We start from the raw sequence: 13370 nt of genomic DNA, 5'->3' as shown, positions 1-13370 counted from the left end.
GTCTGGGAATTGGCACACCTCGAGTGCTGGGTTGCTAAGCAGGCCAATTTTACCTCAAAGGCCCTAGCTGACCTCCTGTCAGATGAGGAAATAACGAGGCAGGCCACCCTCCAAAACTAGGCTGCAATTGACTTCCTTTTACTCCTTCACAATCACTGCTGTGAGGAGTTTGCAGGACTATGCTGTTTAAATTTAAGCTCACAGGCTGAGGACGTCCATGACACAATACAAAAGATGCAGAGCCTGAGAGGAGACCTAAAGAGAGAATCATCAGACTAGCTGGAGTCTCTTTTTCAAGGATGGAGTCTCTCAGGTTGGATCAAGTCACTAATTCAAACTGGACTGTTACTTGTACTGCTTCTTACTGGGCTTGTAATAGGTTTCAGTGTTGTAAAGGGACTTACTCTGAAAGCTCTGAACTCCACCATCTCAGTTAATAGAGCCCATCTCTCCATTGATGAAGAGGAGCATCCTACTCTAGAAGAAGAGCTTCTGAATCAAGATCCTTGGTTTAAAGATCAAATTGACTCAAAGACAACCCCTGTTTAAGCCATTTTAATTTTTTTTTATATCTGAAGGGAGGAGATGTAGAGTTGTGTTTGCACTGTATATCCCCTCATAATGGTTTGTCCCTCCATATCCCCTCTTTGTACCTGTTTGGTTCATCCCAGCTTTCCCATCAGTACCTGTATGTCCATCAAACCCCAACCCACCCCCTGTCTCCTCCCAGGTGATGTGTCCATCACCTGGTGACCCTTCCCCTTTGTCCAGATCCTTCCCCCAGGGTCACCAGGTAGCTGGACCCTGGCTGGGACTCCTCCCTGACCCCTCCTCAGTGGTCACTCTGAGGCTTTGCCCCCCGAGAGCCACTCCCATGTCCTTCCCCCATTGCCTGCTCGGGTTTCCCCGCCCTCCGCCCCCCCCCCCCCCCCCCCCCCCCCCTATATCTGGCAGCTCCAGGCCGGGAGACCCTCTCTTGCTCTGGAGGTCCTTCAAAGACAGGTGTGGCCTGGGATCTCCCCAGGCCCTCATTAAACTTTGGAACTAATCCTGAGGGAGAGCGCCTCTTTCCTTTGCTTGTGGGACCAGCTTGTCTTTGGACTCATGTGGGAGCTTCTCCAAGCCCCCTGGGATCCAAGGAGAAGTTCCTTCCCTCTACCCGCCTCATCCCACTGCCCAGCTGGCCGGGCTCCACAGGGGTTCTATCCCCGTGGATTCAAGGAGGAGATGCAGCAACCTGCTATCCAGAACTACCTACTGATTTTTTCTTTTCAGTTAAATTTTGCAATGTGTTTTGTTTTTAGGGGAAACCAAAGACTGAACTGAAAGGAAACAATTATGCAACTATATATTTTTGAACCAGAAATTAAACCTTTGCAACAGGAATTTTTAGAAGAGGCACTTCTAGAAATTCTGAAGACCTAGCTGAAGACATTAATAGAGATACAAGTTAGTGGCAGAATGGTCAGGAAACAGAATTAAAGTGCCAGCCCTTCAATACATAAGTTCCAGACCTTTGAAAAAAAGATGGAGGCTTAAATGATTCAATACATGAGAAACTATGTTTATCCTTAATACAGAATATGTTACAGAATGTTCTATGTATTGTATTTCATAAACTTTTGACAAACTCAAGATTTTTCCATTTTGTAGTGAAATAGTGATTGATTGGAGCAGTTGGAACACTGAAAGAACATGAGGTAATAATGCATGCTCAGATGGAAGATTTCAGCAATTTTGGTCAGTGAACAGTTCAGTGTGGGCCTGGAGATGCTTTCATCCATAGACTGGTTTGCTTGTTCAATATCTTGCTCTAGTAAAACAGCAGAATTAGAGCAGTTGAAAAAAGCAGTGTATGGAAAATAATGAATAGGAAGAGGGTTTGAATAGGAAGATGGTTTAATTTTGATTGGCTACTCACCTGTCCTTGTAACACAAAGAGAATCTTTCAAAGATATTTAATTGTAGCAAACTGCTAAATAATATCCAAAGAGATGTTTTTCATTTACTATTCTGTCAGACTGTTGAAATCATTATCCAAGAAGTTATTAAAGATCACAGCACACCAAGATTAAAAAATTCTAAAACATTTTATGTTTGAATCATTCACAGGAGTTGCTCTAAAAAGACCAGGCACCTAGTAGACCAAACTAAACATATCTGTTTTGTCTCTATATGCTGAAAAAGAGGTAAGAATTAAAGGATCATAAACTTTAATTGAATCAGGAGGTATTTTGGGAGATCCCAATTCTCAGTAGCCTCATGCTAACTGTTTCTTTATTCAGTTTTCCTCTCAAACCTCTGAGTAATCATAACTTTCTGCACCTTTCTGATTTTTTCAGAGGTTTTTTAAGTGCAAATAATTTGAATTTGATACCACTTACTGTTGTATTTTTCTGGGGAATGGTTTTCCCCTCCCCAGAGACCCCTGTAGCTGTGACCATGTTAGTTTGACTCTTCCTTCCTTTCCTGACCCAACTGAATGGGAGACAAGTAGCCCTCCTGGTCCTGAGCCTAGATAAGGCTCTGTCCCTTCCTGGTTTGTTCTCTTTCCATCTTCCTCCCATGGAATAACATCTTTGGCCACATCAGGGGTTGGAGCCTCTTTTGGAATCTTTGCCTTGCTCCTGAAATACCTTCCTCCCAAGGCCTCACAGATCTGGGCTAGCCTGGTAACTCTGGGGGGGCTGTGGGGGGAAAGATACTTCAGTTGGCTGCCAATGTGGTTTTTAATGAAATATTAAAAGCCCACGCAGAAGCTGGAGCCCTTATTTCAAGGTCTCAAAAGCTCTTTGGGAAGTTCAACTACCCTGTTGCTTATCAGCTGCTTTTTGGGTGGCTTTGCGTGATGGGGGTGGGTTGGGACCTTGCCTCAGCACCAAGGCGAGCCGACCCGGAGCACGGACTCCGGACACTGCCATATGACACCCACAATCCAAAAGGAGTGGTAAGACCTCTCGCATACGGTTTATCCCGGGAAAAACCCCTAGCTGGAGGGAGGTGTTACCATAGAGACTGTGGAAACTGCAGCTGGGGTAAGCTAGGACCCAGCAGTGGAAGTTTGTAATAATGGGCGGGGTTGTGTGAGTTTTTCTGCGGACCGAAGCTCCGTGGCAGTGGAGCCGCCCCGACGGACAGAGCCCGCGTTTCGGGGGTGGGGACAGCACGGGATGGGCATCTAAAGCCGGGAAGGCGGTAGGCTCACTCCCCCCTGCCCCTGGTGAGCCGGAAAAGCGGCGGCAGCTGCCCCGTCTCGGCACCTGCAGCTTCTCTCCCAACCCCCCTCGCTCCCTGTGCTCTCTGTGCAAGTGGGGAAAATCGTGCTGCTTTGTCTGGAGGCAGATAGTGGACAGATAAAGTTTAAAAAATGGGCGTAGACTTACCGGTCCAGCAAAAGAGTACACTAAAACACCTTAACAATATTTAAATTAATGTTACATTCCCAAATAAACTCGTAGTTCACTTTGGTTGCTGGCTGACAGTTGAATTACCAAATTACACCGTTCAAGATGAATTCCGTTTCATTTTGGGATCAAATTGGACAGTTGTTAACCTTAAAAGTAGAAACTGGAGATCATAAAGCTTCTTTTTATTCCAATATTTTTACAAGCTCGAAAACAGATTTTAGAAGTGGAAAAAAGTATACAAAGAGTTCGAATAACCTTCTTCCAGATTCCCCTGTACCTCCACAGTACCCAGGTCCTGAAATCGGACCATCCTCCCTGTACCCTTCTATCACACCTGTTTCTTCTCAAGAATACAGCCCTGAATGCTCCAAAGGCGAAATGCTCTCCTCCCAAGAGCCCGGGCGATTCGTCAGGGGCCCTGAGAACTGCAGAACACATTCTGCTGAGTAATGGAGGCGGCCATCTCCTTCTTCTTCCCATCGTCCCTCCTTCCCCCCATCTCCTCCCCGACCCCATATCCCTTCTCGAATCCCTTTGTGCCTTCGGCAGCCCCGCCCAGTCCTTCCTCCCAGTGCCCTCCTCCGAGCTGCCACGGCAGCAGGGGAGGGGCCGGACCCTTCGCAGCCGAACGGGAGGATGGGTTGGCGGGGGGCGCGGGGGGAGGAAAGCCCAGCCCACAGGGAGTATGAGCTGCTCCTCTCGGAACCCCGGGGAAGGGGTACAGAGATGCCTCTTACCAGGCTCCAAGGGGTGGGGGAGGGAATACCTCCTGCCTCTTAGGGCACTGGAAGAGAAGCAGAATTTTTAGCAACTTAGAAAAATGTTGAAGAAAGCATACCGTCTGTAGTACCTGTTGTATATCTTGGTAAGAGAAATGGTACTAGGGCTTACCAACCATTACCGTATAGAGATAAAATGGAGATCTGCAAAATACAGAGAGAATCTGGCAGATTGAGCAAGATTTTCAAAGGGATGATGAGGGCAACCTTTAATTCAAATGAGATGGGACCCAGGGATATTAAATATTTGTTTAGATGCCTGTTGACTCCCTCAGAATATGATCTGTGGGAAGGCAAATGGAAAGTGGCCTTAACAGTAGCATTACAGGAGATTCAACAAACTCCTGGCGAAGCACATGACAGTGATGGTAATTCTATTACAAAAGACCACCTGTGAAGGTGACTGGCACTGTCCAGAAGAACAAATTTGAGTGTTATCTAAGTCAGTTTTAGATAAGATCTGTAATGCTGCAGAAAAAATGTTTTATCAGCTACAAAATTGAAGCTAAGGGCAGTTACCTTAACATTAACTAATTTCCTTCTGAGGATTCCTTACAGTTTGTGGACCTCTAAGAATACAAGTGGAGAGACAAGTACAAGATTTGCAGGCAGATTTGATTAAAGAAATGCTCAGAGGAATGCTAATGAGACACGTCGTAGAATTATTCTCAGCCTTCCCCTTGACCCAACACCTAGTCTTTCAGAGATGATAGAAGCCTGCACCAGGAAAGCAGAACTGTTCAGTACTCCTGACAGAAATACAGGGTCAGCATATCCCCAGGCTGCAGCAACTGTGGTACCAGATCCAAGGAGGCAACCAATGTCACCAGACCAGCTGCATCATCTGCTTCCATTGCAAGAAACCAGGACATTTCACCAGAACCTGCCCTCTAAATAAGAAACATAAAATTTCAACAAACAAAAAAATTGAGTTTACAGTGCATACCCACTGCTAATAGAACTACATGCAAAGATATACTCAACAAATAAAGGGGAGGACAGGACCCATGGGGGGAGACCCCTGTAGCTGTGATCATGTTAGTTTGACCCTTCCTTCCCTTCCCTTCCCGACCCAATTGGCTGGGAGCCAAGTAGCCCTCCTGGTCCTGAGCCTAGATAAGGCTCTGTCCCTTCCTGGTTTGTTCTCTTTCCATCTTCCTCCCATGGAATAACATCTTTGGCCACATCAGGGGTTGGAGCCTCTTTTGGAATCTTTGCCTTGCTCCTGAAATACTTCCTCCCAAGGCCTCACAGATCTGGGCTAGCCTGGTAACTTGGGGGAGCTACGGGGGGTGGCGGGGAGAAGGGTATTTCAACCTACTAGGTGGTATAATGTCTTTAGTATTCCATTCTGTCTGCTGGAATTATCCTCTCTTCTTTCATTATTGCTTAAAAGCACATTCACCACTGCCTGTGAATGAGATTGCAGGAGAAGATTTGATAGAATTTATGTGTTATAATGCAGTGATCCTTTGACTTGGCAGGAAAACTATGACTGGTATAGTCCTGGGTACATTAAGGACAATGTTATTTCTTGTGCATAGAGCAAGCCAACTTCATCTGCTTTCAGAGCTACTATATCAGACCCATAAAGAAGAAATGAACAGAGACTAGAGTTTAAAATTCACTTGTTTTGCCCTGCTAACTGTTAGCCAGAAAGAGTCTGAATTTCCTTGAAAATTGCTGATGACTTCTCTAATAAATTTAAACTTTAGTGTTTACTTCAGCACTCAAGACTGGAAATATAATAAGAAAGATTCATCAAACCTGGAAGTGCTGAACTCCAAACAACATTAATTCGTAAGCACAGACTTCACAGTTCAGAATGACTGCCCATGAAGAAGTCATTATTTTTTTTGGGACAGAGAGATGGGTGAAACAAAGAGTTGAACTACCCCTTGGCAACTTCTAAGAGTACAAAATTAACACACATTAGTGTTATTTCTTCATCTATTGACAACCAAAGAACCACTTCTTGAAAATCTTCCAGACACCATTTTTCACTCTTAGATACGTTATCTCCCCTCAGCCCTATATGGTATGCTGTTTTGGAATACTCCAAAGAAATAATCCAAGAGAAAGAGGCCAGTTTTCCAAAACAATTTAGTTTTCTTCATGTAGTGGTTTTTAAAATAAATTAAATCAATAGTCAGTCACCAAAGAGTGAACAAAAAGTTATTTTTACACAACTGTGACTGAACTTGTAAGCAAAAAGTTGTAGTAATAACCAAAGCCTTGTAAAGGATGTCAGCCTGATTTGATAAGAACATGGTTAAGTTCTCATTCCTAAAAGGCAGAATTTCCCATTTGTGTCCAACAATATACCAGCTTACAGTTTCACTGGCAGAGGCAGATCCAAAGCTACAAGGACTGAAAGGAGGGTTTGCACAGCCACACCTGAGGGTGACCTGGGCAGGAGCAGTTAGCAATAATGATCAGATGTACATGATTTTCAATCTCAAATGTTTCTGTGTTAAATGGATGCTCCCATGATAACTCAGGGATCACAACATTTTGATGGCTGCAGAATGGCAATGTATGATCCTGCAATCTCCTTCCAGACATGATACTTCCATCTCCTACCACAAATATCTGATATGTTTGGATAATCCTGCTCTAGGTGGGATTTCCAAGGTAATGGCTGTCCAGCACCTCTTTTTTATTCACAGCAGAAAAAGTCTCCCATCCCCCCAGGCCAGGACAAAAAGCAGCCCTTTAGTCTTTCAGATAGTACTCCAAATAGGAGTTCTGGGTTAAGAGCCTCTTTTTGTTAACACAGGTAGATCTTAAAATCTTCCACAAGAATCAGTGTAAGCTTTAAATGTAAGTATGGGGTCTGCACCCAGCAACAACAGAGAGATGTAGAGGAAAAGAAGAAAGAAAGGAAAGCAAGGTCAAAACCCAGCACTAGGTCTGCTTATTATTAAACTGAAGGACAAGCACAATCCTCTTTATTTCACTTGTATGAGAAAGTGAAATGGTCTCTCAGACACACTTGCATGCTCTTTCACACTCTTCTTAACACTGTCAGAGACATCTATCTTCAGTCATCCTTCTTTAAAATCTTTAAAATAACTTTAAGTTTAATTTTTATAATTTTCTGGATTTGGAAATTAGTGTGTATATGCACTTTGTCAGAATAATTTCTGGTTAGTACAGCCCCATTTGATAGAAAAAGGAGTTGCTGAATTAGCAAGTGACAAAGATATGGCTCTTCACTTATAAAAAAAATCCCATTTTACCAACAATTGGCTTTTTAAGTAGCCCAATAACAAATAATTTATGCTTGTGCACTCATGTTCCCATGTTTTAGTTTCTATCAAGTTAGATTTTGATCCATGTATATTATGTTCCTTGTGTTTTTCTCATTGAGAATTTGGCAATTAGCATATGCAATTGCTACCCTCAATCCTAGGAATCCCAAAGTATATGCACCTTTTGATCTAATTTCCCTATATGAGTTTCTATTTTTCCCTTTCTCTGAGTGTAGGTGTGGCCTTTAGTCACATGGAAAAGCCATGTGTAATTCATGGGTTTATGAAGCTGCATTGGGGTGCTTGCACTCAGAAGAGTAGAAGAAAAACCTACTACTGTCATAAGTAATAAATACTATCTTCTCGTAATTTAAAAAGATTGTGGCAGAAGGGAAAGGAATGTCATCCCTGTATGTGCCATTGCTGAATCACTCAAAAAAATATATGTAGGTGAGATGTGGGCTAGCAACGCTTCTAGCTGGCCAAAGGATAATCAGGGTAAGTGTGCATAAAATAGACTTTGATACCATGATGCTCTTTGCTAGATAATTTTAAAAGTCAACTCTTGGCTGGAAAAGAACTGCTGTCTTTATGTTTTTAATAAAGGACATAATATGACTCTTTTCTCCTTCAGAAATTTCCTTAGGAGTTTTTACTCCATTAAATTCTCAGAGTATTGTGTTTTCTTAAATTAGTGAGTGCCTGGGTTTTTAATATAGTCTTTGTTCAGATTTACGCATCCCAGTTAAGTATTCACTACTTTCACTACCTTAGGAATATTTGCTGTTCACCTTCTCTAAGGTTGCAGAAAGAAGTGCTTAATACATACTCTAGAAACCTTTGTATTGCTTACCTTTGAGAATATAAAATTAATGCTACTATTTGTAGTATCTTTCTCAAAAAAACCCCAGATATTTTGAAAGGAAAAGGGCTCCATCTTTCAATACTCTTACTACAACATAAGTACTCTTCTTTTGCAACATTTCAGGGCAATTTCAGCGTGTATGGCCAAGGACATAGTTTATGATCCATGGATATCACTTAAACTCAGCCAAAGAAATTCTCATTTTGTAGCATGAAAACTGGTAAAGCCACCTCTGTGTCAAAAATACTCTGCCTATATGAAAAGGATATATTTTCAGGTTAACAGGTACTGAATTAGAGCACTGCAGCCTAATGAAGTGAACCAGTCCAGGACCCGTGCAAAGATGCACAGGTCATTCTCTCTAATTCCCTGCAAAATGCTTTGCATCCTTGTAGCACAGATAAACTTGCACAAACACAAATTCACAGTGTAAATAGTATTTGTTGACTTATTTGCGATCATCACCATTACATGTCCAAAGAGCAAAAATTCATGCTGTAAGTCCCTGTTTGAACTTCCTGGTAAAGGCATTCTGCAAATCCTAAAGGGCAAATCCAAAATCTGAATTTATATTGAGAGTTACATGTTCTTCTATTTCATCATACCAGAAAAGAAAGACAGCATCTAGAGGAGAGATACGGATTCAGAACTACTACTAGATTTTCATTCTCAAAGATAATATTAGATATAACTGACAGAAAAAGGGAAGCAACTAATTAAATAGTAAATCATATAAACAGGAGAGATAATGCTATCAGCCTTTAATCTCTAATAATCTATGACCAGGTCCCTTCAGAATTCTGTTAATCAGCCCAACTGTGCAAAAAGGAAGACTTTAGAATCAGGCAGCTGTCCCTGGACACTTTATAAGTGCCTTGCAGATAACAGGCAATCATTCATAATATAGCCCTGATCATTATCTCAAATACTTGGGAAATTATACAGTGATTAAAACAGTGAAAAAGCCCATTACTCATTTCACTGACTCCCACTTGTCTAATTCTTCCCTCTACCTCTGAACTTTAGGCCTGCATGTTAAATTTCCCTTGTTCTGGTTAGTATTTATTCTGTCTTCACTTGGGTTTAAAAATTTTCTGTCGGATAGTAATACTTTTTCTAAACTGAGAAATAGAGGTATACTTTGGAGGCAGCCATCATGAGTGCTGCTAACAGAAATTTTTTGATAACTGGCATCTCATTCTGTTTTTCAGGAATTAAGTGTGTGATGGTATATTTCCAGTTGTGAAAGGTTTTTAATCTAGCAGAGTAAGAAAAAAATATATGACACCAAGCAGCTGAATTTAATCTGGAATTGAGAAATACTTCATATATAAACTCCCACTCATGCAGATGCTAAGCTCCCAATGACAGAATAGTATCATTACATCCTCTATGTCTACCTTTGGATTGTTTGCTGAATTTTGTACTTTTTAAGTGGCTTGCTCCAGTTGCAGAAAAAGCAGAATTTTCCTAAGCACAAGTGCAAGCCACCATGGGAAGGTCCTGTTGGGGTTTCTGCTGATCTGGGAGCGTCTCCATCCCAGACCCTGCAAGCAGCTGCCCCAGCCAACCAGACACCCAAGCCTGGATGTTTCAGATTTCTTCCTCACCAGAAAAGAAAGGAGCACGCTCCGTGTGGCAGTCCAACAAGGTTTACTGAGGGTAGAGATGAGAGTCCAGAGAGGACTAGGTAGGTAGGAAGGCTGGGTGGGTAGCAGGTAAAGCAGGCAGGAATACAGCCACTGTTGAAGGAGGCTATGGACAAAGAGGAGGTGGCAAAAAGCAGCCCCGACCGGGGCGGGTTCATGGTATATCAACTGGGAGAAGGTAGGAGGGGACGGTACACTGGACCAACAGGGATAAGGGTTGAGGAAGGAGCTGGGATGGTATGATGCATGAACAACCAATGAGAAACAAGAGGAGGGACTGTAGCAAACAAGCCAATGAGGGAGCTGGGGATACAGAACTTTCTAGGGTGGGGGAGTGAACTCTGGGTGATAGACACATACTCATTTACATTTGGGAGTGAGGGATCTTGGGAAGTTTTCACACCTTCTCGCCCTGAGCTAACATAGGAGTCTTCCCAAAGCATCCCTGTTTTGTTACTTTCAGCCCTGACTCCCACACACAAGTATAGTGGTTTTTACACAAGGCAATTGTGCAGAGAGTTCTCTTCCAGCTCAAAAGCACTAGAAATTCCTCCGTAGTTTGCTGGTATTTCAGTCCTTGTCCAGGGCCTTCATTATATCTTCTAGTGAATCTGGGACCAGAAGCCTAATACTAGAGTGAAATGCTTAAGCATAGGATGAAGTGAAATGTTGAGTGTGAACAACTTAATAATTTGAGTTCAGATATGTTACAAAAATGTGCCTTTTTTTGGAGGGCATGTTGGAGGTTGGTTTGGGGAGATAGAAGGTAACTTTGTCTCAGCAAGGCTTTATGACACATTCTTAGTTTACAGGACTGTGGCCATGAAAAATATCATTAATAGTGCATGATGATTTGAAAATAATGAAGCCTGATCAGTGGAAGAGTTACACCACCAGCTGTAGCACTAGCACTTGTAGCCCCAGCAATACCTTCAGGATGATTTGATTTGTACTCATTATAAATCCTTATTTGCTGGCATAAGAGTGTTCTGTGTACACTTACACCAAAAAAGCAAATCAACACAAGTACGAAAAACACATCTAACAAAATATTAATTCCATTTTCCCAATATACAGCCTGATCATCATATCCAAGTTTTTATGGCCTTTGTTTCTGCTGAGCACTTCTAAGGGAATGACCACATGCAAGCAGTGCTGGGCCAACTTCTTCAGTGAGGTCAGCAGAATCCTCACTGACAACTCCTTCAAATTACCTCAGTTCCTTGTAATATGGAGGAAAAATTAATAAGCCAATGTTAAGTGAGCTCATGGGACTCTGTGCCCCATTCCCGGGGCCCTGTGACTCTGATCAAGATAACCCTGGACCCCTCCTTCCTGCCCTAACAGGGATGGCGGAGAGCCAGGGAAGCCCACCCTGTCCCGAGTCTATATCAACCCCTGACATTTCCTGTTCATCCTCTTTTGCCCCGCTCTCCCCTTGGACACTACATAATAAAGAGAGCTGAACCAATTTATATCAGGGTAAGAGCCTCTTTTGGAAATCTTTGCCATCTCCTTATATTCCTCCCCTCACAGCCTCAGACCTCTGGTCTAGCCGGATATTCAGGGGGCTGTGTAAGGGGGGGAACGTCAAACCAGTAAAAATAGTAATGGAGGTGAAGGAGAGTTGAAGGAAAAGAAGACATACCAGAAATTTTGTGCTTCGGACAGTTCTTGGTTACTCATAGACAGCCGATAGAAAAAGATGCTGCACTTGTATATGTCCAGGTGCTCTGACTGGATGAGCCATCTGTTTTGCAGCATCTGCTAGCAAGCAAGTGAAATAAAGTCCCAAGTGCTTATATAAATAATGAAATTTATTGCTTTTAATGATGTAATTAATTAATAGAAATGATGTATTGAATATTGCTAAGTTTAAAAGTTTTGTTCAACCATCTTATTGTTGAATGAATTGTTTTATCTCTGGAACAACCATTAGTCTAATTGATGAAATTATGAATATTACTGTTTCATGTAATAAATGTTCCAACATGATGGAGTATGAACATGAATTCATCCTCGTCTTCACCAGGGGTGTTTCTGTAAGCTCAGCTGCTGTCATTTAGATCTGACTGCAGAATAGGAAAGGAAGGGATGATGTGATGTAATATATCCAAACATCCCAACTTAAAGACAAGAATTGTTGATGTTTGTAGGATTATGTTTTAACTTAAAGTTTCTGTATATATATTAGCCTAGTAAAACCAATGAAGATTCAATTACCAGTTCACTTCTGAAAGTATGTTAATTTGGTTTTGGAATTCTAATTACAGCTGACATTAATTTGAAGCATCTTAAAGGACTAGAAAGTATGAAAGTTTGCCCCTTTTTTTCCCCAGTGATAACAATTGCTCAGATAAAAGATTTTACTTTCCATGGGGAAGCCCCTCACAGAGAATCACAAATTATTCATGTAGTTAAAGTGAAACAGCAATGCACTCTTAAGAAATAAATTAGGCCACACAAAACTAATATGCAGTTTTGGAAGGGAGGTTCCAGAAGAGCTTCTGTGGCTTTTAGAGTACACATGCATACAATTTAGGAGATTTCAATGGAGTTCATTGACAAAAGGAATGGGACACTAACTGCTATGTATTTTATATGATATTTTCAAACTTTGCTGCATGCATGTTTGCTAGAACCAAAGACTACATTATGGGATTCTTTTCTTCCCAGAAAAGACACTAACAATATTGTATTACTGAACCTGAGGAGTGCATCTTCAGCACTTTAAGCCAGAGAGGTCTGGAAAAGGCAAGAGAAAGGCAAGGGATCAGACTTTCCCAAGTCTCTATTATGTATGACTGTGTTTCTCAAGACCAACCATCTTTTCACCGGCCTGTTAAAATGTTGTATTTTTATGACTCCTTTGCTTGCAAGCATAGTAATTTATACAGATTCATTTAAGAGACCCTTTGGGTCATTGCAAGTTGGCTTTACTGTGTGCTCTGCCTCCTGCCTTCTTTTCCTTTGTAAACTGTGACCATTTGACCACTCTGAGATAAAGTCAATCATGAGCTCTTTATCATTCTTTCTGTACCAGAGAAAAACATAATAGTATCATCATCTAAATGTTTAAACATTGATAATGAAGCTCTGACCAGGAGCAGTGGGCACGATTACTCAAAGAATTGCTGATATATTTTATTCTTGGTTTTCAGTTAGTAAAGCATTTAGACTTTAAAGTTGTTAAACCCGGAATAATGGATTAGTGTGTGCTAATATGCAAGGCCAGTAAAAAAAAAAATATACATATCTATTACTTTTGAGCTGATGTTCTAGCAGTGGTGTATTTCAGGTCATAGGAACTATCTTGTGCATTAGAAAACACAGCATTTCTTGTATAAAGTTTTCCTCTTATTGTGCTGTGGCGCTTCCCATACTATCACATTAACTAGAATCCAAATTTTAGGGGA

Source organism: Lonchura striata, chromosome Z, assembly GCF_046129695.1.
Source record: "Lonchura striata isolate bLonStr1 chromosome Z, bLonStr1.mat, whole genome shotgun sequence".
Classification (NCBI taxonomy): domain Eukaryota; kingdom Metazoa; phylum Chordata; class Aves; order Passeriformes; family Estrildidae; genus Lonchura; species Lonchura striata.
This window is presented reverse-complemented; position numbering follows the sequence as displayed.